The following is a 12,166-nucleotide window of genomic DNA, read 5'->3' as shown; positions in this document are numbered from 1 at the left end:
CACGAAATGTTCGCACACATCGAGGATTTGGTTTATGTGGACGCCGCAGATCATAGCCATTGTGGCGCCATTGTCATTTCGGTAGCTGACCCAAAGGGCCATTCATCACCCTGGCACGGTCTTAACATCTCGGAACTACAACATCAACTAAATTCGATGGATTTAGCTCTAATGAATGAAACTCAACCAGAAATTCCGTTACTTTACATTGCACAGCATCCTGTAACAGCAATCAACAGCTCGACATTTTTAGGTGTTTAGTTACACTCTAACGAAGTGCGCTCTTCATGCTGCCTACATTAAAAAGAAAATGTCGAATGGCATACGCGTGGTCATCAAAGCCCCCCCCCCCCCCCCCCCTACTATATTTCTGTCGTCAGACACTCACCAGGCTTTATTATTCATTTTTTCACTCTCATATTACTTATTGTATCAGTTCTTGGATCAACAATTTCAAATGTCATGTCGCATCGATCCAAACAATCCAGAATCAAGCATTTAGAATCATAACATGCAGTCCGTACCTTGCTTAGGTCCGTACCTTGCTACTGGAACATTTCTGCGTTTTGACAGTCGCGAACCTCCTTAGATATAGTCTTTGTATCTATCTCTATCGAGGTATTATTAGCTTACTTCCCCGGTCATTTTACCCGCGCCATCCTTTTCCAGCCATACCCTCACGAGATTTTCGGTCAATGGTAATTTAATTCGCGTATAATTCGAATGAATTACCGTAAGCAAATGACCCATTTCTTTGCATTTACCATTTGGAGTACACTTCCAAGAAAATTAAGTACCGCAAATGAAAGACTGCATTCTTCTGAAAGCACTTTGAAATCTCACCTCCTGAAACAGAATTTACAACTGTTTGTAGTATTTATGTATTGACCGGGATACGAACAGCCCTGAGTATAAAAAAATTATTCAAGTACTATGCCCCGCTCTCAGCTGATCTTCACTTCGAAGCTATTACAATTTATTATTGAACTGTTCGTACTATTTCCCGCTTTTACATATATTAATTAGTACTTGTTGCTTCATCGTTCATTTTTCGAAATATATGATGAGTGGTGTGGTTATATTTATGATCACTCGCATTTTTTGAATATGGAATCTGTAATCTTGCTAATAGAACGTAATTATCTTTATATTTATGCTAAAACTCCCTTTTCATCTAATGCCCGGTTTGCTGCTAGTATAACGTATATCAATTTTTATAGGAGGTCCCGCTGCCGTCTCTGACTTTGCGATCTCCTTCTGTTCGTCCTACTCATGTACTCAACCTTATGTTTGCTATAAAACCTTTCGACTTAACTTGAATACCTCTCGGCGCAGCAGCCCCTTGTTACGCTTAAAAAAAAAACTGCTGCAGAGTTGACGGTTTTGGTCTCAGAGGTATCCGTACAGGCATTTACAGCGCTTTTCGTCATATTAGGTCGCACTAATCTATTTGTTGCAAAAAAATTTCTCCCACCTCCCCTCGCGGGAACCCCTGTGTAGAGGCGACGCATAGGGGGTTCCGTTGTTGTTTCCGTGAGCTTGATTCTCCCATCGCGTGAAACGTGCCGTGAACCCCCTGCCGCGGCTATGACGCAACACCATCCAACACAATCCACTTTAATCCAATACAATCCAAGCCAAGCCAATCCAATTCAATGCCCCTCGCGAGAGAGTGTTCGCTATCGGAGAGGAGGGGGGGTGAGCGGCGGAGAGCGCAGCTCGCACGGCTAGGAGAATGGGGGAGGGGTGTGGATGGACAACAACAACGCCGTATGGAGGGACAAGGCGAGTGAATGAGATGCAGTCGCACCTAAAAAAGCCAGATGCCGTGAAGGAGGCGCACCTATGAAGTGTTCCAAGGCAATACTTCAGCTCCCGACGCTACGAGGATAAGTGAAAACCGTTAAGTGATGTTGCTGCCAGGCACTACCCGCCGAGGTGAACACTGGTCACCGCACTTCCTGGTTATGGCTTTATATGTCAGCATAGGGAAACTATCGTATTTTTTAAAGACGATAGTCTTTCTTCGGCTACCTAATCCCAGAAATTTTGGTCTGTCTGTATGTCTGTTTGTTCGTCTGTCTGTGACTCGATTCAGCCACCGCAGCGAAAGTAAAATCGATACAGCGCAATAGTCTTATATACTCACAGCCAAATGTGAACGTCTAAGCCCGGTTTATATGTTCATACTTGTCAACTTTGTTGAACAAAACAAGACATTACGCAAATATAAGACAGGAAATTAGTACGCAAAGAATGTTTACAGTGTTTCTTTATTAAAAAATTTATGTATACTTGGTTTTTCGATAGCAAATGATATTCTACTCTACTACAGAAAACCTCCGCCTGCTGTTGCCCGCGCCACCTCCTGGCGCCATATGAGAAATCACGCGTCAACGGCAACAAAAAGTTCCACGTTCTGCTTGGAACGTACGTGGGGTAGGGCAACGCGGTTCTATAAACCCTTAAGTCGGCCGCCTCGATTCACGCGCGTCCCCGCCGTACTGCAGCGCTGCCATCTAGAAACCCGGCCTGTAGCAGTGGAACGCGGTAAATTCAAATCACCTTGAACAAACGTTTAGTGTTAAATTAGAGCGCGACGGAACAGGAACAGCATGAGAAGTGAGCGGGAAAGCAAAGGGTGGCATTTCCTTGGAAAATGTCTACAAAGACTATCGTCTTTTGACAACATTTGCAACAAAAGGAGCAGATACGCGGCCAATTTCTTTTAGGGGGGGGGACTCTTGTCTTCTAATCGAGTTTTATAGGCTATTCTGTCAGGGTCTCTGCCCTCCAATGACTCGAATGCACTACCTCACGTCCGAATCAGTGATAACAGCTGTTTGTGCTGGAAAAACAACACACCCGTGCACGCGTCCGCATGCATGCATGTGCGAACACATGTACTAATCTCTTCAGCCAAACAATATTTCCCTCCTCTTCACAAATAACTCCAAAAGAATTTAGCACCCGCGCAATTTTGTAGGGGGGTGTATTGTAGTGAGTAACAGACACACAGATAGAACACAATATCCCCGCTTACCAAGAGACCATGGAAGGGCATCACCTGTGCACACAAACAGCCTTGTTCCGGTGACTAGAATTGCTCCTGATTTCAAGGCCACAAGAAATTTTTGAAGTTCGAGGATATTCTCTACATAGACAACGTCGAAAACAGCTTCATCTGTGTATTTATTTCTTGTTCGGATTGCTGAGCTTCCAGCTTCAGCATGAAGAACAGAAATCACGCCGAGGAGAACAGAGATCATCACTACAAATTTTATTTTCAGCGCGATGGTGCCAAGTACGCCTATTCTGCATTAGGTAGGCATTATCGTATTACGGTGTATTTACTCATCTTGATGTTTCCACCCTACTAAGTAAAACTTAAGCTGACAACCCTGTCGCTTTAAACGTGTTATTGTTTCTAATATTATCCTGTGTGCACGAATTGGTCTGTCTCAGCATGATGTGGCAGGCAACTGTAACTGTTTGAATGCCATCACGGGAGCACCTCGAACCTTAGCAGCAGCTCATTTTCCTTAACGTAACCACCAAGTTCGAGGTCGCTTGATATAACCCTGGTGGCTCGAAAACTAGTGGCTTCATTGCTAGTTTTTATTGGTCGAGAAAAGATGGTATTATCCTTCGATGAATATCCCCTTGCGCTCAACAGCCGTTCTTCTCGTGTGTCCGGGTGAATGATGCTGAGCCTGCATTCCTTTGTAAATGGCCAGTCAAGAAACTCGTCCTCTCCACCCTCGTGCAGTTGAATGCACAAGGAAACGTACACGCTGTCACCTTCTTCCAGGAAATGAATTCCCCAAGACATAAGGTAGCGTTGTAGATACACTCTGTCACTCATGCTCAAAAACCAACCCTCTAGCAGTGCTTTTTCTTTACATGCCGCATATCCCGTTAGAATGCGCTGATGCGTTCTCGAAACACTGGGAACTGGCGCCAATGTTGAGGTTATGGCGGTCCTCAAAGGTTCACTTTTTTCTGTGTAAAGGCTTTTTATCTCAGCTATTTTGCCAAGGAATTTGTTACTAAAAGTGTCACTCTTTAAGGACAGTTGAGCGAGCTTTGTATCTAAGTCGCCTACTCGCTGTTCTATAGTTTTCACGTGCGCAGCTAGGTCTTTCACCTCAGCCTGGTTCCGGTTAAAACGATCGATACTTTGAATTGAGGCTCGTTTAAGCTCTGTGTTTAGTGGTTCTAATTGTTGTTTTAATGTTTCGTTCAAATGATTAATGTTGTGGCAAAACTCAACAAGTTTGTCGCTCTGCGAGCCATTCTGCAATGCTAGTTGGGCAAGCCTAGCATCAAGTTGGCGTACTCGTTCCTTTACCTCACTTTCTAACGCTAGAAAATGGGTATTTTCACTGTTATCTGTCCCCTGTTGGGCTTCAGGCACAGCCCGCAGTACAAGTGCTGTACATCGGGACTTGAGGTGTCCACACACGTCACGGCTCAACACCACCGCCAAGCACTTCGGGCAGGTGGTCACGTGGTGCTGGCAATCGTTGCGATTGTGCTCGGCGATCTGCGAAGCTGGAAGGACGACACCGCAGCCGTTGACCTCGTTCCAACAATGCACCTACGTGGACAGAAAATGCAGTGACGGGTATTGAAATGAATTGCATTTAATTTTTTTATTTCTCACAACTTGTGCCGGTGTATAACAACCGCTGTTGTGAGAGGAAAGTGGAAAGAAATGTCCTAACATGCTATTCTCGTTTTTAAAACGACAGTTTTTCTTGTGCTACTTTAAGGGACACTGAAGTGAATCTGTCGAATTTCTGTATTATTTCGCATTTCATCGACTGGCTCAAACACACCTATCATGGCTCATCTGGTCAATAGTGCAGTATTTTATTTTTAAACCCAGAATGAAGAAATATTACCAAGCGCAACCGGCGGCGACCGCAGCAACTCGCAGCAGTGACGAGTACTCGAGTTGCGATGTGATTGGACGATGTCCAAGATTAAAGTTCAGCCTATAGTCTCAGTTTCAATTCAGTCCAACAACAAGCACGGCATGCGACGTTATCGTTGATTCGCCATTTTCGATATCTCCGGAATACATACCGCGCTTCCGCCTTGTTGTCGGCTGTAGAATGGGTTAGAAAAGCCTACCAGCGTAGCTTAGTATGTACATTCTACAGCCGAGGTGTACGCAGTGGCTAAATGCCCTCCGGGTCATCGCAGACGCCCGACTGCAAGGCACTTGGCCCCCACTTTTCGCATAATGCCTGGCTCGTCCCTGCGTTTTAAAAAGGCGTTAGCACACCAGGAAGACAGTTGGATGGCTCGGCATTATGCTCGCAAGCTGTTTGTGCTGTTGTCAGCACAACACCAACGACACCTCGGCAGCGCGTCAGTGTCCCTATGCACGCGGTCTGCCAGCTTTCTCTTGGAGAAATTGAGTTCCGAGCACAAAATGATAAATGGATGTCGAAAACATCACTTAAACAACCATGATTACTGAAACAAACGAAGTGGAGGTACAAACCTGCTCTCTGCGACGCACTACATACGCGGCTTTAGACCGCTCGGCCATACTGGCAGCAGTTGCCGGTGAGGAAATGTGAAATATATCACGAATAACCTGTTCACCCTTTTTTAGTTTCAGCATTCCGGGCAGCTTATACGAGCATTTCCGGAATAACGCTGGAGCAGTAAGCGTTCAAGTGCCCACAAACATCTTATCACAAACGTCTGCCTTCCTTCGGCAGTAGCAGCGATCGAAATTGTGCGGTCGTGGTGCTGCCCGCTGTGCTTGTTCACCCTGCCTAAAAAGTGCTTTCCGTACCTTAGTTCAACGCTTTACAATAAATGTTTCGGTTGATTTCTATGCCGTATAATTTATATAAATTTCCATTAGTCTTTTCCCGCCTTTCAATGGCCTTGTATTTTCTACTAGCGTGCCACTCGCACAGTCACCCGCACCTTACGGCTCCAGCCAAGCAAAGCCAACGAAGCTTCGCTTTTGCGGAGCTATTTTGAATTGATCGACTTTACTAAACTTGATACAATCTACAGTCTAAGAAAGTAAAGCCACATGAATCTGGGCACAAATTTTTTCTGGATTTGTTTCAATTGAGATAACGAACTTTCATTACCCACAGGCTGCGGCCGTCTTACTGTGGCGCAAGGTGAGTTAGCCGCGCAGTTAGACAAAGCCTCCTCGAGTAAGCGTCACACGAAAGTTCATAGCCAATGGGGAATGGGGATGCAGAGAGAACGACAGGATTTTCTATTTGCTTTTCTATTAAATAAATCCGCGTAAACGCGCCTAGAGTAATCGAGCATGGCCCCAGTGACTCTAGACTTCAATTTGCACAACAAATCCCACGATGTTCACAAATAACTTCAGTGTCCCTTTAAACAAGAAACTTTTGGTCTGCCTGTGTCTGTCTGTCCGTCTGTCTGCTGGCTGTATTTGCCTCAATTCAGCCACCAGGCCAACAATTGATAGAATTCTGGAACAAAACGCTTATACAGTCGAGTCTTCTATAACGATTCCGATTGTAATAATATATCGGATATAACGATGAACAGCTATGGCACAGTCCGCTTTTGTATGCTTGCATGGGAAAATAAACCGCTTATTACAATGCTCCAGTGACGCGATATCGGGTATAACGATTGAATCGGGTTGCAGCAAGCACCGAAGATGCGAGGTGCCGCCAGCTCTCCACGCCAACCACACCGACACCATGCACCGCGATGCACCTCGCAACTCGTCCACCCCTCAGAAAACGAGTCCACTCCGCCGCTTACGAGGAAGCGAGGGGAGGAGGGGAACAGTTCTTCTAAACACCCCTCCCGATGCCGCCACTTTGGCTGCTTGGGCTCCGTCCCCGTGCCTGCTGCTTTGAATTTGACTGGGTGCCTCTTCAACTAACTCCGTTTTTCCGCGGATCGGACGTCAGGGCAGTGTTTTGGACACGTCTGGGTGCCTCACCGACAAGGCGATCGTTGCGCGGACACGTGCTGCGGACAGTGGTGGCAGTGACAACTCTGACGACTGGATTGCACACCCTACTCCGGTAGCACCTTCGCAGGAGGCCCAACGCATGATAGTCTCTCAGGGACTTCGTTTCCACCAAGGACCCTTCGCTCAGCTAGGCGAAGCCCCTATAGATGCTCTTGAAAATGATGTGCGCCAGCTTCATGTGCAGCAAACAAAGCTGACCGTGTATGGCTTCTTTTCTACAAATAGTTAGCAGTACAACCTTGCTTGCATTCAAATATATGTTTGAGCTCTGCTACGTCTTTTTATTTAGCAACCCGCATGTAACAATCATCGGTTATAACGATGGGATTTCCTTGGCACTTGTACAGTGTTATAAGTGGACTAGACTGTATACGCAAAGCATGTCTCAACTAATTATTCTTGTAGCAAAGTTCATACTTGTCAACATTGGTGAGCAAAAACAAAACATTAGGCATATTAGAGGCAAAGCATCAATAGACAAATGGTATTTGCATTTTGCTTTTAAAATTTTAACAAAAAGTGGCTGCTTGATTTTGGCATTAGTCCCAAATCAAAATAAACGAAAATTTCCAGTAGATGGCCCGAACAGTAGAACGCGGCACAATTGTATTGACTCAAGCAAACCTCCGCCACGTTTCTCGTGGAAGGAGCGAAATTGGAGAGGAAGCGCGTGATATGTTGGCGGGAAATCGCACCGATGCATTTGCGTGGCAGGGGCGCCAGAAACTATCGTTTTTCAACGAAATTTGCAGCGATGCGAGCAGATACGTGGCACATTTTTTTACATATGATGCCACTTCTTTTGCAAACCCTTTGCCACCTGGAGTTTGTAACCATGTGGGGTACTGGCAGCACGGGGCAGTAAGGGAAAGACGAAACTTACGTCACTCGGTGCCAACGGGAACAAAGTTTTTCACGCAATAATTACTGTATTTGACATGGCATTTCTGGGAGGGAACATAAATTACGAGACGGGCTTATTCGCAGAAGTAACAAGAGAAGCTTTATAGTCGTTACTGGTGTTCGTGCGGAGAAATTAAACTGAATACACTTGCTGAATCCAGTTCGCTTCTTGGCGTTAACCGCAGTAAATGTCCAAAGGGGCCGGATCAAAGGTACAGATTCAAATGAATGTTCCCCCGCGCGAAGCGCCTAAATTTCCGACATGCGAACGGACGTATTATAGGATGTTGCTGATGTAATCTTGCCCATAACTTCATCTGTGAATGTAGATAACGTAGGCGGGCGAGATTGCTGGCGTTAGGCGTCGAACTTTAAAGCTCTAGAGGTGAGTAAAAATAAAATTATAATGCTCGTACAAAAAGAGCAGAAAACAATGTACTGTAGGTGCACTACCAGCTGCGACAAAAAGTTTAATTTGACCCTGCCCTTAGTTTCATATGTGGGAATTGTTGTTGTTGTAAAATTTATTATGAATAGGACGGCACTAGGCCTGTTGCGGTGGTAGGGGCAAAAGGGAAGGGGGTTACGTGCGTCGCACTATGGAGGCTTCACACGCATAAACCAGTCGTACAACATAGACGGATTCTTTGTCGAGATGAGAAACATGATCACCCTGCTCCAAAAGGGATCAATCAATCAATCAATCAATCGGAAAACGTAGCAAAAAGCGAGGGGGAAACTTACTTTCCATTTGCAAATTCAACGTAAAGGTAAATTTTTCCTTTCAAAAGCCTTTGCAAAACCTTTGCAACAACAAAACTAGTCGTGACAGTGCAGCTTTTTCTAAATTATCGGTGTGAAATATAAGCTGTACTTCGGCGGGCTTCCGACCCGGTTAACTCCTCCTTTTCTGACCAACAATGATGGCGTTTGACGACCGCTTATGTGCGCTTGCAAGTTTTAAGTGTTGTGCAAGAGAAATTGGTAAAGTTGAAATAAAAAATAAGTGTCGACAGCACGCAAAAGTAATCTGTGTGCACTTTGGCCGTCTGGACGCAACCCTGTACATACTGCCACACCCGCCCGTATGGCGCATCCTGGCGTACAGCCTTTCACAGCCCGTCACGACGCTGCAGGCTCCATTGCTACGGTATAAACGCCAGATGGTGCACCAAAGTTCGTCGCCGTTCTCCAAAATAAAAATTATAATGAAAACAAGGTTTAACATGCGAGAAACAGGATGGTTGTGCAAAGGAACAAAGAAAATTATGGGAAGCTTGCTCTCACGCCCAAGACTTAAATGGCGAAGCTGTTGTTTTTGAGCATTGATGGACACATCATTGTTTATTTGCATATTTGCAGTGTTATAGTAATCGTCATCACATGCATCGAAGAGGTCGTCGTCGTCTTCGCGGTGACTGGTAGATGCCAAGTCATCCTCAGCATTCTAGACTTCCACCAGCTCAACTCAAAAACAAACAAAACAATTACTGCAGGCATCTATACTGATTTCTCTAAGGCTTTCTATCTCAATCATAACATTCCACTATTCAAAATGTACTAATATGGCATCAGAGGAATTCCGCATGCTCTGTTTGAATCGTACTTGTCTCAATGAAAGCAGTTTGTCAATATTGATAACACTACGTCAGCTCCTGAACTGATTAGTGCAGGTGTCCCCCAAGGCAGCATATTGGGACTACTTCTGTTCGTGATGTATATCAATAATATACTACAAGGTGTTAAAAATGCAGAAATCGTTTCTTGTGCTGATGACACAACTGGTTTCGTTACTGGCGTATATGAGACAGAGGTAGAGGGAAAAGTAAATGATGCATTAGTTGAACTGAAGAACTGGGCAGATGCAAACGGCTTAAGAATAAATAGCAATAAAACAAAAGTGGTGTTATACCTGCCCAGGGGGAAAGCACTGAGAGACATCAATATTTGTTTAGGCAGCGAAATAATAGAAATTGTGGACAACGTAAAGACACTTGGTGATATGTTTTCTAAGAATTTAACTTGGAATGACCATGTTGACTATATCCAATCTAAAATGTCTTCAGCGGTTGGTGTAATGAATAGAATGCGGCATATTCTTCCCGAGAAAATCAAGCTACTGCTATACAATGCACTGGTATACTCCATTCTGCAATACTGCAGCTTAGTTTGGGGTACGACAGGAATCACTAACTTAAAAAAAACTACACCTGCTTCAAAAGAGAGCTATTCGGCGCATTTCAAATATACCCTTTCTTTCGTCCACCAGCCAGCTTTTTCTAAAATATGACATTCTTCCTGTGTTTGCATTATATAAATACCAGGTACTAATAAGGTATAGATCGTTCACTAATAAAAAATTATCCCACCTTCCCTCGAGGGGAACCCTGTGGAGATGCGACGCATCTTGAGGGTTCACTTGGTGTTTCCGTTGGGTTGATTCTCTAATTGCGTGAAACGTGTGAGGAGCGCGTATGATGTATTCTTTATTTAACACGCGGCGTAACGTTAACGATGACGGCCTTGTGGTCGCTGAAGTGTACGGGTAGTGGATGGTGAAATAACGGGAAAACCGTGCAATTTTCAGCGAAGATGTGACGCAACGTGGCGCGGCTATGACGCAACACAATTCAACACAATCCACTTTAATCCAAATCCAATCCAAATCCAATTCAATCCAAGCCAAGCCAACCCAGTCGAATCCAATCCAATGCCCCTCCCGAGAGAGTGTTCGCTATCGGAGAGGAGAGGGGGTGAGCGGCGGAGAGCGCAGCTCACGCGGCGAGGAGAATGGGGGAGGGGTGTGGACGGACAACAACAACGCCGTATCGAGGGACAAGGCGAGTGAATGAGATGCAGTCGCATCTAAAAATAGTAAATTCATAAGATGTTTGTCCTTATTGACAGGGAAAAGTTCAACTCTTCCGACAAGGCATGCAGAGAAATGGTTTGTACCTACTCCCCGAACAACTTATGACACACAATCGCTAACCTATAGTCTGCGGGTCCTGCTTAACAGGCTGCACTTAGAAAATTTTGACGTAACTTCCCATTCCAACTCTCAAATTAGATTGCATTGACAGCAATTGTGTAGCACCGTTTGAAGTCAAGTGTTCTATTGACATCAGTGTGTCCCTTGTATTTCCCAGAATCATTTATATTCTGATTCTCAATACCTTTTGTTGCACAAAAAGCCCCTGAGCTTTTGGTTAACAGCAAGAGTGTTTAATACGCCTGTAATACGCCTTTCAAATTTTGTCAGCAACATTATATATTATCCTAAAACCGTTTTATGCAGTTCAGCTTACGATATGTATAATGAATTTTTTTGGTTATGTTGAGGGTTTTTGTTGTATATGGTTATTTCAATTATGTTTTGCCTATGGCGAGTGTCACATCCCCGACACTGCTGCCATTGTATACGGGGCTGGAGCCTTTGTCAAGCTGGATTCACAGCTTATAGCTTCAGCCCCCTCCTCTCAAAGGAAAATAAAGAATTGAATTGAACTGGCGAAGCTTGCACGAAGTCGCGCAAGGCTTGAGCCATAGCAAAGATGAAGTATTTCTTTATACGTGGGTACTAAAGGACATATCACCAACCATTTGTACAAGTTTGGAATTTTTTACTTGTTACGTCCTTGGATTGCAGTGGGCTAGTAGTAATCGTAATATACATCGATATAATGTCTTATTCCACATGTGACGCATTACCGGCGCGGTAGCCGTTCGCGGCCGTGCTTGCGTTTTTTTTGTATTTTTTTTTTCCTGAAGCCACTGCGAGAGCCGGGGACTCTGCTGCCGGCACGAGGCAAGCGGTCAGGAGCGCGCGGCATTTTATTGGTATTTTTTACTGCAACGATGACCTTACCGCTTCTACAACAACTCCGCTGTTAAAATTGCGCTACTATGGATGGCCATACGCTACACTAGTGCAGGTGGCGATAAAATATCTTCCGCGATATCAAACCAAACGTTCTCTACACGAAACGGCTTCGGGTGCATATGGCTGGTCTGAGTTCTGCCAAACCCCCCTCCCACTGCGGCGTTCTTCCCTGTGGGCATGTGGGTGAAACAGGACGTGTGTCCAGTTAAATGCCGTACGCGCCTTCCCGCGTTCCGCGGTAGGCACGTTTTCCGGTGTGATGCTTCGCTCCGAAAAGGATGCCATTCGCAAGGCCAGACTAATGAAGGTTTTTAAAGCGCGCTGTTGCTTATTCTGTTTCTTTTTCGACCTATCTCAAAAGAAGCCTTAGGGCATAA

Source organism: Haemaphysalis longicornis, unplaced genomic scaffold, assembly GCF_048455015.1.
Source record: "Haemaphysalis longicornis isolate Haplotype H1 unplaced genomic scaffold, Haemaphysalis longicornis Haplotype H1 scaffold_5, whole genome shotgun sequence".
NCBI lineage: Eukaryota > Metazoa > Arthropoda > Arachnida > Ixodida > Ixodidae > Haemaphysalis > Haemaphysalis longicornis.
This window is presented reverse-complemented; position numbering follows the sequence as displayed.